Here is a 5,691-nt window from a genome sequence, read left to right as displayed (position 1 = left end):
TGGGCGGGGGGGTGGGGGGGTGGGGGGGGGTGGGGGGCAGAACGTGAAAACAAAATAAGAAACCTCATTCTCCAGCTTGTCTGCAAAGCATGTGAATTCTGGCTTTAGCTCTCATATGGGCCCCTGTGCTTCCCACTCGGTGCTAAGCTGATGATCCTACTTCCTGTAGAGGAATGGTTTGCCCGAGCAGAGTAACCCATCAAATAAGGCTCTGCCCTTTCACCAGAGGGGTCTCCATCCTTAAGCCGCTGGGACTGTGGCCAGAGATGCCAGCAGCCTGTATCATGCTAGATGATAGATAGTCCTAGGATAACCAAAATCCTGCCCTTCGCAGACCTCCCCTGGAAACTGGAGCTTGGAGGGGAAGGTCTTGGGATCACGCCAGCCTCAGGTTAATGTTTTGCTCCAGTGATCTCTTGCCCGGAAAGGGCAAGCATGCGGAAAGCATGGCGAGCCTAGCTACCGGCACTTTCCTGCAGCCAGTCCCATCACTGTCCCTCCGTGTGGTGGTTTGGGGTGCGGTGGGTGTGGAAAGTGAAGGAGTAGGCCTCTCCCCTCCAGAGCCCTGAGTTTTTTGGCTGGAAGGATGCATAGATCAGATATTGCTGGAAGGGAAGGGAGGGGGTGGGGATGCGCGTGGCAGTGCATGGTGTGTGGTTATTGTTTGTCCGGTGATCACGGGGACCAAGGGGCAAGGCGCGGGTGTCCCCCAACAGGCTCTTGGCTGCAGGCGCTGTGCCCACTGTCTAGAACACTTCCCATCCCCATGGCTGTGTGGCTGCTGCTGCTGCTGCTGTAAAAAATAAAAGCGTTACCTGGAAATTAGCCTTTGTCGTTTCTTGCTTTGGGGACCACAACGTGGAGTCAGGCTGGGGCTCAAGTGCCGGGGCAGTTTCCCTCTGGACCTGCATGCCCGGGGATGAGGGCTGAAAGACAATGTGGGGGGGGGGGGGGTGCCAAGTTTGTCTCGGGCGATTTTCCAACCCGCTTTCGAGTTTGGCATCGGTCACAACATGACCTGGCATAGGTTTCAGTAGGATCCCTCTGACCACAGCGGGGAGGGTGGAAGCCAGGAGACCAGCAAGAAGGGCCCAGGTGAGCAGGGATGGTAGTTCAGATCAGGGAGGGGACTGCTTGTCAGACATGGTTGTCGGGAGCTCTGGGCTACAGTGCTGGCTTGGCCACTGGAACCCCTTCCTTCCAGCTGCTGGAGCTGCGTTCCCCAGCCTCCCTGGCACTCAGATGTGTCCTCACGTCTGGGCTCATCGGGATGCGAAGAGAAGTGGGAGAGACCTCCCACGTGAGGTTCTGGCACGTTCCCCTTCCATTAGCTGGATTCCAGCGACAGCCAGCACATAGGCTGTGGCTGAGTCACAAGCAGGAAGGAGCCCGAATCCCTGAGTAGCCGTGTGCGGAACTGCCCGCCGCCTGTTCCGGGGGCAGGAAATAACGAACGTTGTGGCGGAGTCACTGCACGTGGGACTGTTTGCTAGAGCTCTTCGATTCACCCTAGTTGGCTGTCAGGCCAAAATGAGCAGAGATGTAAGAGCTGCGTTCAGGACAATAATGTTTTAGGCAAACACGTGGATATACACGATGGACGTCTTCCTAAATACGTGTGGTACGAAAGGTCCCATCCTGAGGTTCTTTGGGAAGAACGCTTCGGAAATCTTTTCCAGTTCGGTGTCTCACAAATCTGGATTTTGTGAATTCTCTTTAAAGGAGGAGAAATCTTTAGCGCTCCTTAAAATAGAATTCGTATTTCACGCCTTAAATGTCGCCCTGCATTGGAACAGCACACGACACACAGTATCGTATTTAATCTTAATCCCGGACCCAGAGCAGGCCCGTTTATACCTGCTCAGGCCAGGAACGGGAAGCTCAAGAAAGGGCAAGTGATTTGCCTGAAGGCCACGGGGAAGCTATTAAACAAGGATGCAACCCCGTCATCTAATCACAGCCTCAAGTCCAGGAAGAGCCTTAGACAGCGCCAGGTGAGACAGCTCTCGAAGCTGTGAAATGAGGCCCCGTGGCTGAGCCGCACACATAGCGGGTGGGCAGGAGGTGAGGGTTCCCGCACGGTCTGCTGAGAAGGGAGGCAGGGAGCGTTCTGCTTCCTTCCAGGGCAGTTCCTTCCACCAGGAGCCCCTCTTGCCTGAACAGACCCTCAGCCCACACCTGCAGCGTCCGTGCACTAACATTCATGCAATCGGTTTTCCAAACTCGGCTCACGTAAGAAAAATCAGACTACGCAAGTTAAATGTAGACGTATTTTTTAAATATGCTTTCGTGGGGTGCCTGGGTGGCTCAGCTGGTTAAGTGTCCGACTTTGGCTCAGTTCGTGGGTTTGAGCCCCACATCGGGCTCCGTGCTGACAGCTCAGAGCCTAGAGCCTGCTTCAGGTTCTGTGTCTCCCTCTCTCTCTGCCTCTCCCCCACTTTCACTGTCTCTCTGTCTCTGTCTCTGTCTCTCCCTCTCTCTCAAAAATAAATATTTTAAAAGTTTTAAATATGCCTTCTAGTTCTATCTTGGTTATTAAAAGGCCTATAGGTTTCGTCTGGCATGACTACTGTAATTAATGTCAGTGACTGCTCTGACAAGCTGTGTTGAGAAAATAGGTTTTGTTGAGGTCTAGGAAGGGGTATTTTGATGGTGCTAGGGGTTGAATGTGTCCCCCACCCCCCCACCCCCAAAATTTGCATGTTGAAGCCCTGATGTGATGGTATTGGGAGGCGGGGCCTTTTGAAAGTAATTGGATGATGAGGGTGGAAACCCTAGGATGGGATTAGTGTCCTTATAAGAAGAGACTCAGAGGGGCGCCTGGGTGGCTCAGTCGGTTGGGTGTCTCACTTCAGCTCAGGTCACGATCTCGCGGTCCGTGAGTTCGAACCCCGCTTCGGGCTCGGGACTGATGGCTCAGAGCCTGGGGCCTGCTTCCGATTCTGTGTCTCCCTCTCTCTCTGCCCCTCCCCCGTTCATGCTCTGTCTCTCTGTCTCAAAAATTAAAAAAACGTTTAAAAAAAAAAAAAAGAGACTCAGAGATCTAGCCCTCCTTCTGATGGCTGCCATCTGAGGATACAAGATGTCCATCTGCAAACCAGGAGGAAGGCTCTTAGCAGATACCCGATCCGCCAGCACCTTGATCTTTGACTTGTCGGCCTCCAGAATGATGAGTAATAAATGTTTGCTGCTTAAGCCACCCATGCTATGGTAGGCTGTCATAGCAGCTTGAACTGCTGAAGACAGATAGTGTGAAGATTGTTGACCCAAGGGACCCAGAAATAGCTGAATCCTGCCCTGTCCATCACCTCTCCTCCCCGTGGGGTTCCCTAGGGAGCAGACCTAGGGAATGATTTTCGTAATGGGGCGCTGTGAGGTAATAGGAAAAAAATATATTGGTCTCTGTCCCCAGTTCTTGGCACAGGGTTCCTAAAAATCCTTGTAATTTCCTAAGCGATAAAAGCACCAGGAACATCGTTCATTCTAATATCTGGCCTTTGATCCTGATTCCTGACTCTGAGCTCATAATTCCCTTGGAATTTCCTGGGTGAGAGGAGGGTCTTTTGCCCTAACGAGGCAACTCTGGGTGGGCTCCTGGTGGGCTCCTGGATGGGGTTCTGAGGGTCAAGTTAGAGAAGGTGAAACTCTCTTTAGGGCCAAGGGACCACGGCAGGGCCAACAGCAGGACCCAGGCTTGCTCAGGCTCAAGGTAGGCAGCGAGGAGCCCACGATTACAAGGATTCAGGATGTGAACTCTGAACAGAAGGGGCTTCACAGAGCCACCTCTCACCTGGCCTGGCTACTATGCCTGGGGTCACTGTGGGCTCACAGTACGAGGCACTGCGTAGGGTTCATGATGGCCAAAACCATCACTCTCAGGTACTGATGAGGAACTAACACAGCCAAGAAAAGTCTCATCCTATTAACTATGTTAGCTAAAGCAAAAGTGCTGTGCAACCTAGGTAAGCTTGTTCCTTCTCTGAACCTCAGTTTCCTCTTTTAAAAGCTAGCTGTGCTTGATCGTGCTGACGTATTAGATGACCAGCTACCTAGTTACAACAGGCCTGCCTATGTGAGATGCCCACTCATTGTTACGTTATCTGTGGTCCAGGTTGCAAGGTTGTGCCAGAGACATAGGTCTGGTGACATGGCCCATGAAAGGCAGCTTTTGCCCTGCTCAGGGTTTCTCACAACCTGGCAGGACCTCATATTGGACTGGAAGAAACTGCTAGCCTCCCAAGCAACCAGGGGGATGCTAGACGCTGATATGACTTTTATAAGGTTTAGGTGCCAGAGTACTCACCCCAGTCTTTCGTGGACGACTGCAAGAGACTGAACTAGGCAAACCTCTTCCCTGATGTGGAACTCTTTTCTCCAAAGCCTTTAGTCCAACGTATAACAGAGTTTATACTTTGGTTCAAACAGGGCAGGGCTAAGAGCCCAGCCCTCACGGAGCCCTCCAGCCTTCCTTCCCCAGTGGTCCCCGGAGGCCTCAGCAGAACCCAGTCAACAAACCTCAGCGTTCCTGGTCTCTTACAGCCCCGCCCAGGCAAAAAGTCAAAGGTCACAGGAGCCGGATTTCAGCTCAACATCCATAGGACTCTTCACAAGCATGCCTGCCTAAGCTGGAAGGGACTGTCTTGGAGGTGTGTAAGAAGCTAGGCAGAGAGTTATCGTTGTGAAAGAAAGCAGTAATCTCAAACTGAGATGCCCAAACCAGCAGTGTGGAAAGGTGACACAATGTGATGCCAGAAAAATATTTCTGCGTGTTCTGGTCTGGGTCAGAAGCACATCCTGAGGCAAGGATTTCAGTGTAAGTAGTTTATTTAGGAGGTGAAGAAAACACCAGTTGGTGGATGAAGAGGTGCCAGCCAAAAAAATGTGCATTGCCAACAGGTTACCACTGTGGGCAGCTGGAGATGAATTGTGCTGGGAAAACTCTGACAGCCAGAATAAAAACCTACACCTCAGAATTAGATCCCACAAGGGGTGAGGGAGCTGGGTGCTTATATTCCAATTCCATCGGTCAAATCTGAGGGCAGCTCCCGGGGGGGTGTTAATTCCTGTGGCACTTCCCCTTCCATGGAAGGAAGCTTTTCATGGTGGCCGGAGAACCCTTCGCTCCATTATGGCTGGATGTCCCTTCTTAGCATACGTGACTTTAGGGACACATAGAAGTTCCTTGGTATTTCAAGGGAAAAGTACTTCAAAGAACTGCCTGATTTAAAGTTGTTACATAGGTTTCTCTTACAAAAAGGCAAGCATTCCAAAATCGCTGACCTACTCTATGCTGACAGTGACTGTCAGTAATATCACAGCCAACAAATATACTTGAAAAAAAAAGTACTTATTCTATAAGGCCAATTCATCTTTTTTTAAAAAGTGTAATTGCGGGGCGCCTGGGTGGCTCAGTCGGTTGAGCGTCCGACTTCGGCTCAGGTCATGATCTCTCAGTCTGTGAGTTCGAGCCCCACGTCGGGCTCTGTGCTGATGGCTCAGAGCCTGGAGCCTGCTTCGGATTCTGTGTCTCCCTCTCTCTCTTACCCTCCCCCGCTCATGCTCTGTCTCCCTCTCTCTGTCAACATAAATAAAACATTAAAAAAAATTTAAAAAATAAAAAAAAGTGTAATTGCATATATTTTTAACTTTTTATTTTGAATTAATTTTACTTATGGAAAAGTTGCAATGATA

This window comes from Panthera leo, chromosome C1 (genome assembly GCF_018350215.1).
Source record: "Panthera leo isolate Ple1 chromosome C1, P.leo_Ple1_pat1.1, whole genome shotgun sequence".
In the NCBI taxonomy this organism is placed as follows: Eukaryota; Metazoa; Chordata; class Mammalia; order Carnivora; family Felidae; genus Panthera; species Panthera leo.
This window is presented reverse-complemented; position numbering follows the sequence as displayed.